The sequence below is a fragment of the Podarcis erhardii genome, assembly GCF_964252035.2.
Source record: "Podarcis erhardii genome assembly, chromosome: 1".
Lineage (NCBI taxonomy): Eukaryota > Metazoa > Chordata > Lepidosauria > Squamata > Lacertidae > Podarcis > Podarcis erhardii.
Window position 1 is genome coordinate 64,715,743 of NC_138497.1, and position 16,991 is coordinate 64,732,733.

At 39.2% G+C, this 16,991-nt stretch overlaps 1 long non-coding RNA gene across 1 annotated transcript in view; it reads right to left on the bottom strand.

Moving 5' to 3' along the window:
* The window catches only part of LOC309327432, a 200,799-nt gene that overhangs the window by 144,232 nt on the left and 39,576 nt on the right, over positions 1–16,991 (bottom strand). The window contains exon 2 of the long non-coding RNA XR_014150540.1: positions 14,078–14,136. This is a non-coding gene — a long non-coding RNA (uncharacterized lncRNA). The remainder of the gene's footprint in view (positions 1–14,077; positions 14,137–16,991) is intronic.

Genomic DNA, 16,991 nt, shown 5'->3' on the forward strand with positions numbered 1-16,991 from the left:
ATGGATATGACTCTTGACCAAAACCAGTGTGGAACTAATTTAGTAATTTTCTGTACGATTCATGCCAAAAAAGGTAGAGAACACTAATGAACACAATGTGACCATTCTAGTGTAAAATATAATTTATACTAAGCTAAAAACAAGCTGAATGCTTTTCTCTAAATAAAGGTATTTATTTGATGCAAAACCATTTAGGAAGGGGCAAATCAGGCCTACCCTTGATAGGAACTTACACAGACACAGACACAGCCATCTCTCACAGCCAAGTGTGCCTCAGGCATTTAGGACAAAGAGATGAGCCTGCTTAGGGACATTTGTTGCATGTGAAGCTTAAACCTGTCTGTGTTGAAATCTCTTTGTATTATAAATGCAAAGCCTGCATTGACTGGAATTTAGCTACATTCAATTTTGTTGTTGTTGTTGTTTAAAAAATGGATCTCTCCTACTTCCCATCTCACATTGCCAGCACTCACACATGGCACAAACAGCTCTTATCACGATTGTTTGTGTGTGAAAAATGTCCTTCATGCACTCTGTAAGGATTTGAGATATAATCAGATGTTATCTTCCCACTCAGGCTTGTCAGCATCTCTGCTAGTCCTAGCTTTTTGCCCTTGCAATGTTCCTTTTTCACTCCTCCTTGCCTTCATCTTTAGAGAGGGCCAGCCCTTTCATTTGACAGAGTAAGGCAGCTACCCCAGATAGCCAATGCCGTGTGAGAGCAAGTAATACTTGCACAATGTTGGAGGACTGAGCTGTCTACCCCAGTGCCAGCTAGCATGAAGTCTTATTCAGTTTCCAGTCTGGTCAGCTTCTGTATGTGGATTTTTTTTTGTGTGACGGCAGAAAGACTACTGTCCTTCACTTCAGGCAGCAAAATGTATCGGGCCAGGCCTGCCTTCTTTTCATTTTCTTACTACTATATTTAGTTCTGGCCCTCAGCTGTTATTTCTTGAGCAGAACTACATTAAAGGAAATATTGGTTGCTGGTGAAAATGGAGGCCTTTTGCCAAGACTGAGGGGGAAAACCCCACCCAAAAACATGCAATATATTTTATTAGTTGGTGGAGGCATAGAAATGCTCAGCCTTCTGATGTCAGGAGATGAGGTAAGCGGTCCAACACTTGACCTAGGGCTGCCATTTTTGACAGACTTACTGTGTTACTTCTCATACATAATCCACTCCTGAGCTGTGGTTTCCCAGTGCCCAGTATTTAAACATTAATGTAGCCTATTTCTTAGAGTCACTGGCACATGTCACTTGGCATTTGTGAAAAACATCTGTATGGATGATGGATGCTTTATTAACCACTTTTCTGATCTTATCCTTCCTCCAAGAAACTAAACGGTGGCAATCTTCCTCCAGGGCAAAACTAAACAGTAATATGAAATATGTGTCCGATTTTGGCATACAAATTGCTTCAGTGCAATTATAATCGGGGTGGGGTGGGGGTGGCTTATAATTATCAGTTTACAGCAGACATGGAGTGGGAATGTAACCCTTTCTTTCCTTTATCATTATTATTTATTAAATTTCCAAACTGTTGTTCATCGAGGATCACAGGGAGGTTTACAATGTGTGTGTTTGTGTGTACAAAAAATAACATAGTAACAAATTGAAGTTTTTCTAACCCCATTAAGAAACCTGTCCTAAGGTTAGAGAAATGTCCAAAGACAACATTACATGGCTTGTGCCAACCTATTGACACCCCAAACCTTTCTTAACCATACCCTGACCACTTTCCTATGAAAAAAACGATAGGGTGTTGTTGCTATCCCAATTCACTAACATTGGCTGGGGTAGCAAATGCACCCCAATGGCAAAACTCAATGCTTTTCTGGGACATTTTAGGCCAAAGGTAAAAAGATTTGTTTCCAGGAGGAAAATGGTAACTACACTGTAGTAATTGACTGAAATCTGGGTACATTGTACAGGCTACATTTATGTGAGGAGCACCCTGTTGTCTACTTATGTACTTCAGCCCTGAGGATAACCCTTCTTCGGGAGATACTATTTACACGGGGAGGAAATTGTTCCATTGGCGGAGTTGCTGTGCCATTTTTTTCTTTCAAACAATGCTATGAGGTAGTTTTGGCTGAGACAGAAGTTTCCTTCACTTGTTGCTCCTGTGAAGGAGGTAAAGTGTGTAAAAAGGGAATGAGGCTTCTCTGGGGCGTGCCTTCACCATGCAAATCAGAGGGGGGGGGACTTTGTTGCTCAGGGCTCCAACATCTAGGGAAGCCAACAGGGGCGCATTGGCAGGGCAGGGAAGTAGAGAAAGCTGCTAGACAGTGCAAGTCTTTGCAAGTCTACTTAGTAGTATTTCCCCTTGAATGGGGCTAACTCCTTGGTAAGCGATTGCATGATTGCAGATTTAAATGCCTGATGAGAAAGACAAGAAAGGGAAATTGTGCAAATTCGGGAGAAAATGAGTCCTCTGTTCGCCAACAGTGCAATTTTGCAACAGTGCAAAATTAAGTTCCATGCAGTTCTGTGTGATTTACTCCCAGGTAAGTAGACATATGATAGCAGCCCCCCTTTTTTGAGGGGGTAAGGTGTAAGAGAGAGAAAAAACTGGAAAGATAATCATATTGTGCAAGTTTCAAATATATGTGGAACTTACACATACCTCTCCACAAGCTTTGTATGCAAGTTCTCACATTTATAGCTTAAAGGAAGAAGGTGTGAGTTTTTTCTGCATCATCTTATCACTTTTTGATTATAATATGCAGTCTCTTTACATTTTTGCTTGATCCTTGTCTGTTTTCCTGAATTTTTATCTTACTTGTTTGAAAAAGTGTGCCTCATTAAGTTCTAACAGAAAAACAAAGTCATTTGGAACAGCACCACCTATTGCCTGGAGGTGTTAGTTATATAATAATTACACAATTTGTTGTGTTTTAAAATTGATATCTCTAGCCTTCCCATTCAGAGGAAACCTAGAGACTCAGAAAGAAATCCAATTTGATTTAGTGCAAGCAATATATTTGGGAGGCAGAAGAGAAGTAACTTGTGTGTGTGTGTGTGTGTGTTTCTGTGCGCAGACTGAGCTTGCCATTTTTCTATAGAGAAAACTGACATTTTTAATATATAAAAAGAAGCACAGATCCATGAAAAAGCCTAAGAAACATGACTGAAAAGAGTGACTCATTAAGCAGGATAAGATATGTGCTGAAAGAAAAACAAATCTGGATATTTATTTTATTTATTGAATTTATATACCACCCTTCATTCATAGATCTCAGAGTGGTTCACAACATAAAAATAAGAGATACAAACACAAAAAATACATAATAAAAACAAGAACAAAAAAGCACAAACTAATAACCCTACCCCAGCCCATCTCACAAACACATTTAAAAGGGTATAGGATATTAATCAGCCTAAGGCCTGGTGGAAGAGAAACATTTTTCACCTGCCACCTAAAGATATGTAATGAGGGTGCCAGGTGTCCTTTCCTGGGGAGAGCACTCCAGAAATGGGGAGCCACTGCAGAAAAGGCCCCTTCTTGTGTTGCTACCCTCTGGATCTCTTGTGGATGGGGCACATAAAGGAAGGCATTAGATGATGATCGCTGGGTCCAGGTCAGTTCATATGGGGAGAGTCAGCCCTTTAGGTACTGTGGTCCTGAGCCACTTAAGGATTTATAAGTCAAACCCAGCACTTTGAATTGGGGCCAGAAACTAGTTAGCAGTCAGTGCAGTCGAACCAAGATTGGTGCAATATGTCCAAACCAGTCATTTTTTTCTTTTTTAAAAAAAGTTTGGGGGTACTCTCATTTTCCTACTCATATTGAAAGAGGCCAAACTTAGATTCACAAAATGTTTAGGGGTATGCATACCCCAGGAAAAAAGCACCGGTTCAAACAATCTTGCCCTGGTGATATGCAGTGTATCCACGCACACAAAAAGGATGATATGTCATGTCCGTGTTCACAACTCTGAAGAGAGGGTGGGAGAAATAAAAAAAGAATATATACCAAATCCTTAAAACTGAGAAACAGAAGAAATACCAAGGATCAGACCCAACTACTCAATTCTATGGATCAAAAGTTATAGATGAATAACAGTGACATATACCAAATGGAGTTTCAAGATAGAGTGTTTTTCAAGGAGGGCCACGAAAGATAGAAATATCTGGCGGTGATATATCAGCTGGGGTAGGCAACTTGTGTTCCTCTAGGTAGTATTGGACAAGAACTCTCACCATCCCTGACCATCGTTCAGGCTGGCTGGGACTGATCAGAGTTGAAGTCCAACAATACCTGGAGAACCACAGTGTCCCCACCCCTGATATATCTGTTTCTATAGACCCATGAAGAAAAAGAGGACACACCTGTACATCATTTCCCTTTCCAATGACTCTTTGCTAGTTGATCAGCTCTGGAATGAAGAAGAAAATCCATAGCAGTACAATCCTAAAAGCATTGACTCAGAAGTCCGTGTCACTCTGTTCAATAAGGTTTCTGTGCACAAAATTGCAGCCTAACAGTATAATTCTATAAGTATCTACCCAGAAGCAAGCCCCATCAAGTCCACTGGGGCTTACTCCCAGGTAAGCAACCACAGGTTTACAATCTCACATGAAATTTCCTGTGCATGCACAGCATATTCTGGATCTCCTGGATTGCCTGGCGATCTCCTTTTGCAAGCTAGCATAGCTAGTCCACATGGCACTATGTTCACTTGACTGGAAATGTACATGTCTAGGATCGTGTCGTTAGGCTACCTTCTCTTCTAGTGTCACTTTTACAGTCAAACATGCACTAGAGTCACTAGCCATCTCTAGGTGTGCCCTCTTGCATCTTCTTATTTCCATCCTTAGGTGAGGACACAGATAGTCTAAGAAACGGTGAGGGTTTCACACAGCACTGGAAAAAGATGGCGCACTCACACACTCTTGCTTCAGGAGATGGCATTTGTGGTACTCCCAAAAAGCTTTCACAAAATAAAAGAAATGATTAATAAAGCAAGAAAGATAGGCAGCTCCATAATGCAATGCAACTTGAGTCAGGCAGTTGGAAGTTAGAAAGGGAAAGAACAGGAGTCTTCAGATTGGAAAAGCCTGAGAGAAAACACAAATGAAGCTAAATATACTAGCAAGAAAGGCATCCAGATTTCACTCCAGCAGCAGATCTTAAAGCAGATTAGTATATTCAGTCCATAAAGGAGCCAGACAATTGTAAGACATGTGCTAGTAACTCTTATAAGATTGCAAACATCACTGTTTCTGTGAGCCCTAAGCTGTGAAATGTTGAGCTACATCAGCCTTCCCCAACCTGGTGCCCTTGAAACGCTTTTGGACTGCAACCCCCATCATCCCTGAATACTGTAAGAAAGAAGGCAGAACAACTGGAGGTCACCAAGTTGGATAAAGTTAAGCTAGGTTCTGAAGCCAGGCCACTGCTATGCAGAAAGGGTACTAGCTAGATTTGGACAGAGGAGTTTCCGAGTTTCTTTGTGTCATACTTCCTCCAATTTTGCATTGTAGTTCCCAAACAAATAATAATTGCTAGTCAATATGTGTCTATTGGGCTAGATTGCATACAAAAATGTAGCTGTTAGATGTCCATTAAAATGCTGGCAAATTTTCCTGATGGTTTCTTTCTTTCTTTCTTTAAATGCAAACTGATGTGAAAATGTGGAGAACTGAACATAAGAGTGGAAAACTTAAAGAGACTGAAATTGGCAGATTCAGCCATTCGTACCCTCTGGCATGTTTAGAGTAGGTATATTTAGAAGTCTTCTAAAATCAGGCTTTCAATTTAATTTAAAAGAGCTTTCTCTTTTTTTTAATCCTTAAACCCTGCTCAGCTGGGTGGAAATAGGTAGCCCTTTTCAAAATGCTCCGGTAATGAAAGAATTGCAATTTCCACAAGGCATATAAGTTGACCTGTTGCAGCAAAAGAGACAACGTGTCTTGTAGCATCTTTAAGACTAACACAATTATTATGGCATAAGATTTAGCCGTGTGGAGCCCACTTCATCAGATTCATGAAGTGTAATCCTAAACTGGCAAGTATATATACATAAGGTTCTGGGGAGGCAGAATGCAGAGGAGTCAGAGAGAAATTACATGCACATTGAACACATAATAACAATTATGTAAATGGAAAATAGTTACAGTTAGCAATGACCGTTAAGAAAGTATTGTTGGTGATAGCACAAAGCGTCTGACATTGGTGAACTTATTGACACATGTAGCAGGAGAAAAGCCTGTCATGTCATCTGAGCCACAGGTGATAGAATTGAATTTCTGTAAAAATTATAATTGGTCAACTTCATGCTTGTGCTTCCCTTTGAAGTTCCTTCATTCCAGAGTGGCTATTTCAAGGTGACCAACGAGTGTGTTGTGTGGGGCCAAAACACTCTTCTACTGTTTTATGAATATTGCCCTTTCAGGTGTCTAGTTCATGCCCATTTATTCGTTGATGCGGAAGCTGGCTTGTTTCCACCAAGGCAGACTGCAGAAGGGCATTGTGGAAGTCTCCCAAAGAGCAGAGCTAAAGGTGAGATTTTGGTCAGGCTTGTGGTCCCCAAGCATTGGGAAGCTAAGATAAACAGTGAAAAAAGTAATGTGTGAACAGAATGAAAGTTACCCTAGAGCTCTCTTGTGGGGTAATTCAAAAGGGAGAAAGAATGCAGTTGACATTGATGAAGTGGTGAAAGAGTACATTCACACTTTCCAGAACACCCTTCAAAGAGCTTTTCAGTCCTACTGAAGGGAAGGAGGTGTTAATATTTTAAAAGAAGCATGGGCAACTGTTCCTGTGTCTGCTCATAGCTCATTATATTTTCTCTCCCTTTCTCTACTGCTGAAAGAAGTGGTGCATATTTTAAAACGTGAATAGAGCAGTAAATACAAAACCCATGAATGCTCTATCCATTCCATGTTATAAATTTCTCTACCGTTTATCAGCAATGGATAACTGTAAAATTGGAGCATGAACCATAATTAGAAACACAGCTCCTGGTTATATTTTAACCCCAGGAAGAAAGAGAATAGTCATAGTTGTCAATGAAGAATAAGTAGAGATTCATGAATTTCAGGGTTCTGCCCTAGCAAATTCCTGATTTAATTTCTACTTCATTCAGTCATTGTATTCATACATTAATGTATATATTTCATATATATTTCATTACAACTATTTTACATCTAAGTTGTGTTGCTGTTATTGGCAAGCGGAAGGTACACACTCGAAGAATTACTTTTAAGCTGCTATACGTATTCTTCACATTATACTTTTTTGTGGAGAATGCTTAAACATACCTACAGGCAATTTCCTGGGCATGTAAGTGGTGTGAATCAGTCTCAATTTTTAGACAAAAATCCTGCAAGGATTGCCTAGAGCAGCATTTTCTTCTTGATAAAAAAGAAGATAAACATCTGAAGGTCACAGTATTCTAAAATGAGGCAGTGTGCATTCCATTGCTAAATGGTTCTTCTAGTTAAGATATTCTCAGTAATGTTTAACCCACTAAATACCAGAGTGTATGTCTGTTAGCATGCCACACAAATTTACAAGAGTAGAGAAAACTGGGGACTCAGAGTATCCATCGACTGGCTACTGTGTTTCTGCTTGATTCCTGCCAATCCGTCCCTTTGAGGGATGGAGTAACATGGTTGTGGCTCTTCATCATGTATGGTAGTCAACAGCGCCCCTCCGGATGCATCACAATTCCCATCATCATTGACCATTGACCATGCTGGCTGAGACTGATGGGAGTTGTATTTTACCAACATCTGGAGGGCACAAAGTTGATTACCCCAATGGATAGGCTTATTCATTCACTCCTAGTACCCAAAACCCAACAAAATTACTTACCCTTAGATAAGGTTTTACGTTTATGGGTCATAGCCTTGAGCATGCCTCCTTCCAATCAACATGCTTTTAGCATTATCATACAAATGCATATATAATTTGTCCTTCTCTGTTTATCTTCATTGCATGAGCCTCTTCCCATGATACATTTGACTTACCTGACAGGTCTCCCATTGTCTCTGCAGGCTTGTTACCAACCTTCCTAAATTCTGGGGGTATTGAACACTCAGATTATCCCTTGCCCATCAAAAGCAAAGAGTTCCATGTCCTATAATCCCAAGTGAGCATCTAAGAATGATTCCATTTCTTTGGCATGGAGTGTGTGTGTGTGTGTGCATATGTTTGTATGTAGAGCATTTACCCAGCTAGTGAAATTACAACTTACACTTTTCAGTTCTGCAATATGCAGGCAGCTCTCATTTTGCAATCTGCTGTGCTGCTTCAACAATCTCTCTTTTTCTTTTTACAACAAACCTTCGCAATTGAACGCAGCTATTTTTCACTCCTACCCATATGCTCTTTAGTGAGGGAGGAGGGAAATCTGTGCTTTTCTAAAGCAAAACCCATAACACTGATTATGGAAAGTCTAAGACCTTTTCAGTTCTTCAGCCAGGGGTGGTAGCAGCACCATAGCAGGCTCCACCCACCCAACCTACGCATATTATTGTGAATGTCTGAAACAAGCCTATTTACACTGAAGCCAATTTCTAGGTTGGGGGTGAGGAGCCTTCCACTGCAGTGCCACCAGGACTTTGCCTGCATGTATTCATTTGACACACCCAAATGACTCATTTACCTAGACTCACTTACCTGGAATTCAGTGGGACTTGCTTTTGAGTCATGGTTTGTTCTGTGAAAGGGGCTATATTCTGAATTGAATACCTGTCAAAGTGCTTATCCCTTTTGGAGCAACCTTCCTCTCCGCTTTTACAGGGCTCCTACCCTGCAGTGATTGCAAACTTGGGAAATTGGGTCATCTGAAGTCCTCTTCAGAAGCCCTCAGTTTTTCATTCACCTCTTCTCTACCTCTAATCTATATTTTGAAAGTGTAAGCTCAGAACCTCTTACTGTTCAGATGACCTATAAAAAAAGTGGAGGGGAGCTGCTAACACAAAGAGGTTATTATGTGCATTTATAAATACTGTAGCATAAAATGGTCCCGCTTCTGCATGAGAAGGAAGAATGCTATTAATGAAGCATTTATTTTCCTTCTGGGAAGAAGAGGGCAGCTTTAGGAAGGGATGGTGAGGTTTTTTTAAGCAGGTAAAAAAAATGTTTTCTGATAAAGAACATGGAATGGAAGCATCACTTCTGATCACGAGTTCTATTTCTTGCCTGTTTCCCATTAACACCTTTCCTTCTAATTAGGTTTTGCTGAATACCTAGGAAAACTAAACAAGATACTAAGTCATTGAACATTTTATTCAGCAAAATCTTCAATCACACTTAGTTTTTATATATCCTACCTTCATTTGCATGGCTTTGTACCTTACCACTTGAGTGTTTCATAGCAAGTCATTCATTAAGCAAGCATTTTATTTCTGTTCACAGAAAAGCTACACACCCTTCCCCCAACACACACACACACACACACACACACACACACAAGCTTTATTATAGTGATATATATTTTGAAACAAATTGACTTCCCAGAAGCTGAACGTGTGTGTGTGTGTGTGAGAGAGAGAGAGAGAGAGAGAGAGAGAGAGAGTGCGCATGTGTGCATGCATGTGCCCTGACAGAGGTGCACACATGCATGCACATACATTTTAACAGAGGAATGGGAGCAATAAGTTCCTTTTTTGCACATTACACAATCACAATTTGTGTCCCTCCTTATCTCCACAGCATAGGAACTGCTGCAGTGCAACTCCTTCCTGAACCACAGAAATAGCATAAATGGATGCTCACAAGGTAACTTCCCCAGCATAGCGTTGTTACCCATGAATGCCAGGAAAATATTGGCATGGAAACAAGGTGCACATTTTCCATTTTGAGAAAGTATTGTCGGTGCTATTTATATAATGACTGCCATGATGGGTTGGCATAACAGGAAATAGCTGCCATGGGTGGATGGCATAACACAAAATGGCTGTCATGTTTACAAGAACAGGAGAAGGACCACAAAATGGTGCAGACTTCACCTTCCATCACTCCTCACCCCCTGCAAACAATGTGAAGGGGAACCAACTACATCAGCCACTGCTGTTATGGCTTGGTCTCTCCCACAAATGTGAGACGACTCTGGCTATTAATTATTTCAGATTTATTGCTAAAACAACAAACTAGGATGGCGCCCCTCTACTCATCATCCTCCCCAGAAGATGGAGTTGCCTGGGCTGAGCTCCTCCCCGTTCCCAAGCATGAAAGCCCCCACCTTCTTTTCCAATATCTTTCTGCATCTCGGCCACTTTTGAGATCCTATGAGATTAGGGAGAGAATGCTTCCTGCATTCCAACATCTGACTCACTATTTTATATATATATATATTATTTTTTATTGGTTTACAAATACAAAAAAAAGAAAACAAAGTTGTACATTCAAACTTTTTAATTACATCTTAATTCCATTTTTTGACTTCCCTCAATTTGTCTGAACTTCCTTCATTTTATAACTTTTAACACAATCCTGCTTATTATTATTTATACTGGTAGCTTCAATTTCATTGTTTATACTTATTATTAGAGTTTCACATCACAGGGCTTCCTTAAAACTTACAAACGTAATCTGGTTATCACTTAGTTTTTGCAAATATTGAGTAAACTTCTCCCAATCTTCTGTAAATCTTTGGTCTCGTCGATTCCGAATCCTTCCTGTCATTCTATCCAATTCCGCATAGTCCATCATTTTGGCTCTCCAATCTTCTATTGTAGGCAGCTCCTCTTGTTTCCATTTCTGGGCCATCAATATTCTTGCTGCAGTCACTGCATATAAAAATAACTTCTCTTTCTTATTTATCTCATTCCCTGTAATACCTAGTAAAAATGCTTCTGGTTTCTTAATAAATGTATATTTCAACATTTTCTTCAATTCATTATAAATCATTCCCAGAAGCATTTTACCTTCTTACACTCCCACCACATATGAAAAAGGTGCCTTCCTTTTCTTTACATTTCCAACATTTGTTACTTATCTTATACATTTTTGCTAACTTTACAGGGGTTATATACCATTGATACATCATCTTCATAACATTTTCTTTTATAGCAGTACATGCAGTAAATCTTAAACTATCTTTCCAAAGTCTTTCCCATTCCTCCATTTGTATATTATGTCCTATATCTTTGGCCCAATCAATCATCACAGATTTTACCTCCTCATCCTTCGTGTACCATTCCAGCAATATCTTATACATTTTTGCTAAGATCTTACAATCATTATTTAATATGTCAGTCTGAAATTTGGATTCTTTATCAGCAAAGTCCCTTTCATTTAAATCTTTTCTAAAAAAAAACTCATTAATTTGAAAAAAATGCAGCCAGTCATTCACATGATTCTTAACTTCTTCAAATGGTCTCATTTTCCATTTTCCATCACTTTTACATATTAATTTATCATATGTTACCCAACCCCCTGTCATATTGACTTTCTTCACGCTCATCACTTCCAGCGGTGATAACCAATAAGGTGTTTTTTGTTCCAACAAATTTTTGTATCTTTCCCATACTTCAATCAAGGACCTTCTTATAATATGATTTTCAAAACCTTTGTGAACCCGTTTCTTATCGTACCACAAGTACGCGTGCCACCCAAATCTATTATCAAAACCTTCTAAGTCTAACACATCCATGTCTTGTGATTTTATCCATTCCTTTAACCAACAGAGGCAAGATGCTTCATAATTTAATTTCAGGTCTGGCAGGGCGAAGCCTCCTCTTTCTTTTGCATCTGTTAAAATCTTAAATTTTATCCTCGGCTTCTTACCCTGCCAGATATACCTTGAAATTTCTCTTTGCCAGTTTTTTAAAATTGCTGCCCCCTTGATTACTGGAACTGTTTGAAATAGAAATAACATCTTCGGTAGCACATTCATTTTTATCGTTGTAATTCTTCCCCAAAAGGAAAGTTTCGTTCTTCCCCATACCTCAAGGTCCCTTTTAATCTTATTCCATGTTGGAACATAATTGTTCTGAAACAAGTCAATACTCCTGGGGGTTAACCAAACCCCTAAATATTTTACTTTCTTAACCATTTCTATCTCACTTTGCTGCTGTAATCTATTAACTAACTCCTGATCAATATTTTTAGTAATTGCTTTAGTTTTTTTCTTATTCAACATAAATCCTGCCAATTGTCCAAACTTTTCAATTTCTTTCAATACTTCCGATACTGTATTCATAGGATCTTCCAAAGTTTATACCAAATCATCTGCGAAAACTTTAACCTTATATTCTTTTCTACCCACCTTTACCCCTTTAATTTGCTCATTACTCCTGATTGCCATTAAAAACACTTCTAAGACTGCGATGAACAACAATGGTGATAAAGGCCATCCCTGTCTTGTGCCCTTGGTTATCTTTATATTTTCCATTGTCACATTATTAACTATCAATTTAGCTCTTTGGTCCATGTATATAGCCTTAATACCATTTAAAAACATTTGCCCTATTCCCATCATTTCAAAAAATTTTAACATAAATTCCCAAGAAATATTGTCAAAAGCCTTCTCAGCGTCAACAAATATTAACATAGCCTGTTTGTCATTTTTAACATTCAGATATTCCATCACATTAATTATATTTCTAATGTTATCCTTCATTTGTCTGCCCGGCAGGAAACCCGCCTGGTCTTTAACTCCTTCAAAACTTTCTTCAATGTGTTTGCTAATATGTTTGCAAATAACTTATAGTCGTCGTTCAAAAGCGAGATCGGTCTAAAATTTTTAACTTGACTTAAATCAGAGTCTTGCTTGGGAATTAAAGTAATGTACGCTTCTTTCCATGTCTCTGGTATTTCTCTATTTGCTAGAATGTTATTCATAACTTCTTTCAAAGGTACAAGTAGGATATCCCTTAATTCTTTGTAATATCTTACACTCAGTCCATCTGGTCCCGGCGTCTTTCCCATTTTCATATCTTTTATTGCATTTCTAATCTCCTCAAGTTCAATCTTCTCATTTAAATTATCTCTTTCATTTGTCGGAATTTTCTGCACCCCTTTCTCTTTTAAATATTCCTCTATTTTTTAAAAAATTGACATTTTCTTTTCTCTTGTATAATTGTCAATAAAAGTCCACAAATCCTTTTCTTATACCTTTCGGATCATCGATTTCTTTATTTTCCACTATTATTTATGTATTGTATTTTGCTCCTTCCTTTTTGGAAGGCAGAGAAGATGGGGAGAGCAGCTGTAATCTGAGCTCTGAACAAAGGGGAGACGAAAGACAGGGCCATAGTGACAGGCGGTTGTGTGAAAGCTCCAATAGTGAGTCGGAGGAGGAACATCTGACTCACTATTGGAGCTTTCACACAACCGCCTGTCACTATGGCCCTGTCTTTCGTCTCCCCTTTGTTCAGAGCTCAGATTACAGCTGCTCTCCCCATCTTCTCTGCCTTCCATTGTTAACTGTTCTCTCTCTATGCCTGCTTCTTCTTCTCCTGTCACCATCTGAGCTTTGCTGACAACTGCCTTGCCTGCTTATAGAGACAAGTTCTTTGCGGGGGGGGGGGGTGTCCAGTCATTAATTCCAAAGAAATGTGGACATGTTTAAGGGGGCATGTTCCATGTAGCAGAGGTTGGGCCAGTTCAAACAGGAGCTGAGCAGGAAGAGCAAGCATCTTCACATACATTGTGGATTTTTGAGGAGATATTTACTGAGACTGCTCACAAGTGCCATAGGAGGTACTTGAGGGACCACTGCCACCCACAGGTGCCACGTTGATACCTCCTTATAAGTCTCAAGTAGGTTCACCTTGAACAAGGCAGATTTTAAAATGGCCTGGCCTGATTTCATCTGAGGTGCTAAAGATCAAAACCTCTGGATCTCAAACTGAAACAAAGCAGAACAAGATATTTTTAATTTGCTCAGTCCACAACAGATTGCTGGTCTTAGGTAACTGAACTGGAAATTTCATTATAAACATTTGTGCAACAGACAATTAATGATATAACAAAACACACTTAGTGTGATGCAAATATTTTGTGTCTATTTGCATTTAATTTCATCTCAAGTGTTTGTTTTAGCAATATGTTTTTCATTAACGGTCCTCTTTGAGACAGATCAATGATACCATCTGTCTTAAAAATCTACTTACCAAGCTGTCTTCGTTCAAGGCAGAATCACTTAGATTTAGATGAAGGAATGCAGTTACATCTGAAGGAGAGGGGGGAATAGTCAAGCACATTTCATAACTAAAAATTGCTTGCAAAAAATAAATATCAGTTTATCTTATTCTAGTTACAGTTAGAAGGCCATAGCTCAGTGATCATCCACAGACTTTGCCCAGAAAGAATCCCAAACTCAGTCCCTAGATTCTCCAGGAAAAGGCACCCTTCCTCAACCTGGTGCCCTCTGATATCTGAATTACAGCTGGATTTTGTGTTATCTGTTTTGGAACAGGGGAACACCCTTGCTGTGGGATGGATGCTTACTGAGGTGCTATATGTTAGTGTGAATCTTTTGGGAATTTTTGGTTGGTTCCGTGTTCCATGGCACTGTCCATCACTTCAGTTTTCATTTTGTTTAAACAATTAAAGATGGAAACGTAATTGAATATAATTTAAAATAATAAATGTACCTTACTGTGGTCTCTGAATCCCTATTTCTGGGTAAGCCTAAAAATGATTTCTTCAGTTCTGACACCTCCTAGCCTGTCTTATTATATTATTTTAATTCTGACCTGAAATAATATCTTTATGTACCAGTTCTTTATCTTCACAGTTAAATGCATATATGTGTATGAATCCATTCATTCTCTTCTGCTATGAATGTTTTAGGTCACTGCTGCACAATTCTAGTATAAAGCATCCTCTGCTCATTGAGTCTCTCAATCTTGAGACTTTGTGATCTGTTTGTTTTTTTAATGGCAGAGACCTCTGCCATTATCCAGGGCAGCCAGCTGCCAGTGTCATCTGCAGCAGCTGTTCCTTTTTTCTGCTCATCCTTTCTGAATGGATATTGCTTTGCCATACTGGAAATATGCTCATCCTTTTTTTCCTATCAGTACTGAACCAAATCCCACCCCTTTTTTTTCTAGAAGGGCAAGAGGTTTGAAACTCATTGAACTTGGTGGAGCAGAACTTCAGTGACTGGTGGAAGAAATAAATATGCTAAGATTGCCAGCAATCCATTTTGTGCCTTCATACCTTTTCATTCTTAACTGATGTGCCCTTCAGTGTTTCGGTGCTTTAGCAAATTTCCACTGCACAAGTGAATTCATTAGGATCCCCATAGAAACTTAGGTTAAATGATAAAATACCTTTAAACTATTCAAACTATCAGATCCATCCCATCAAAATACCCAGTCAAACCACAAAAGCTGTCAATGAGAATATGCAGATACCCAGCATTTGCAACCCACACATACCTTCAAATGGCTTACAGAAAGCTCTCTAAACACAATTGATTTCTGTTGGATTCAGTGAGAAAAAGCTAGGAAAAGAACTTTTATTTTTGAAATATACTCAGAGTCCTGTAGTGATTTCATGCTCTTTATTGCAGCTTGTAAAGAACTTTTCTCAAGTCAGAGAGTGGCTATTACCTATTTAATATAGGATTTGGCCGCATTTTAATGTTCAGCTGATTTTTTCTTGAAAGCACTTTCCTTCAAGTTCACATAGGGCATTTTATTTTAGAAGAACATTGGATGCAATTCAGTCAAAACGTTAAGCACTTTAAAGGCCAAAGTGCACCAGAATTCAACAGAATTCAAGTCTAGAGTTATATCAGTGGGACTTACGGTAATTTCAGCTGGGACTGAGGCCTGGTGGCAGGAGGTGGCAGCTGGTGAAGACCCTCTGCTACTGACACCACTGCCCTGGGCTGCTGCTTCTGGCATTCCAGTGAGCTACAGGCAGCTGCTGCTGTAAGACTTCACAATATCTTGTAGTGACAATAAGTCAGCCCAGAGCATTCTCAGAAACTACAAGTGCTAAGTAGAGTAGCTTTCCTCCTCCCCTGCCATCATCTGTCTATACTGGTAAGACCTCTTACCCACTCCTGTTATCCATTGAACAATGGCCACATTCACGCCATACACTGAAAGCTCTGTGATACCTCTTTAAACTGTTGGCTTTACTTTGTTAAAGGCCCTGAGAATTGTTAGGAGACTCCTATTTCCTTCACAGAGCTACAATTCTCAGAGTTCCCTGGGAAGAGGGGTTGATTTTAGCAGATAGCTCACTCCTTAGAGCATGAGATTCTTCATCTCATGGTTGTAGGTTCAAGCCCCATGTTAGGCAAAAGATTCCTGCGTAGCAGGGGGTTGGACCCTTTCAACTCGATGATTCTATAAATGTTAAACCAATGCATATATTATATAAGGATTCTTTTGGTGGAACCAAGGAATTACTCGCTTCTCATTGAGAACAAGGAAAGGGACAGGAATTAGAGGGGGGAAATCTACCCGGATAAGACTGACATTGAGATTTTCAAAAAAAAAAAAAAAATCCATTCCTAAATATTGCTCCTTGTAAAATCACCACTGCTCTTTGTTTTGTTTTTTTAAAAAATGATTGAATAGTAAAAAGGTTGAACTTTAGGAAAGAGGACAGGATATATTGTAAAAGCCACCTTTCTTTTGAAATTGTAAAGCAGTCACGACAGGTGATTCATGCTGGCCAGCACGAATAATGTTGCGGTACGTTTGATAACTGGAGGACAGTTTGACAGAACAGGACCTGACATGGAGAGATGTGGCTTGTCAGCCAAGATGCATTTAAATCTAAGGCTCTTGAGAAGATGTGTTTTGCCCTTTAGCAACATCACTTTGGGGAGAAAGAGGGGCAAGTAGAGATGGCGTGAAAAGTTCTTTAAGAGCAGTATTTTGATAGGAATGGTTATTTAACATTCTTCTCAGATAGTACAATTGATCATATTTGGAATCCTCATTTGGGCAAGTGAGCAATTGGGTATACAAGGAATCTCATTTAACTCAAGGCACACCAATGTCAATAATGAAATTATAGCTGACACTCAATCCGAGGAAGCCTTAATCAGCAGACTGTTGG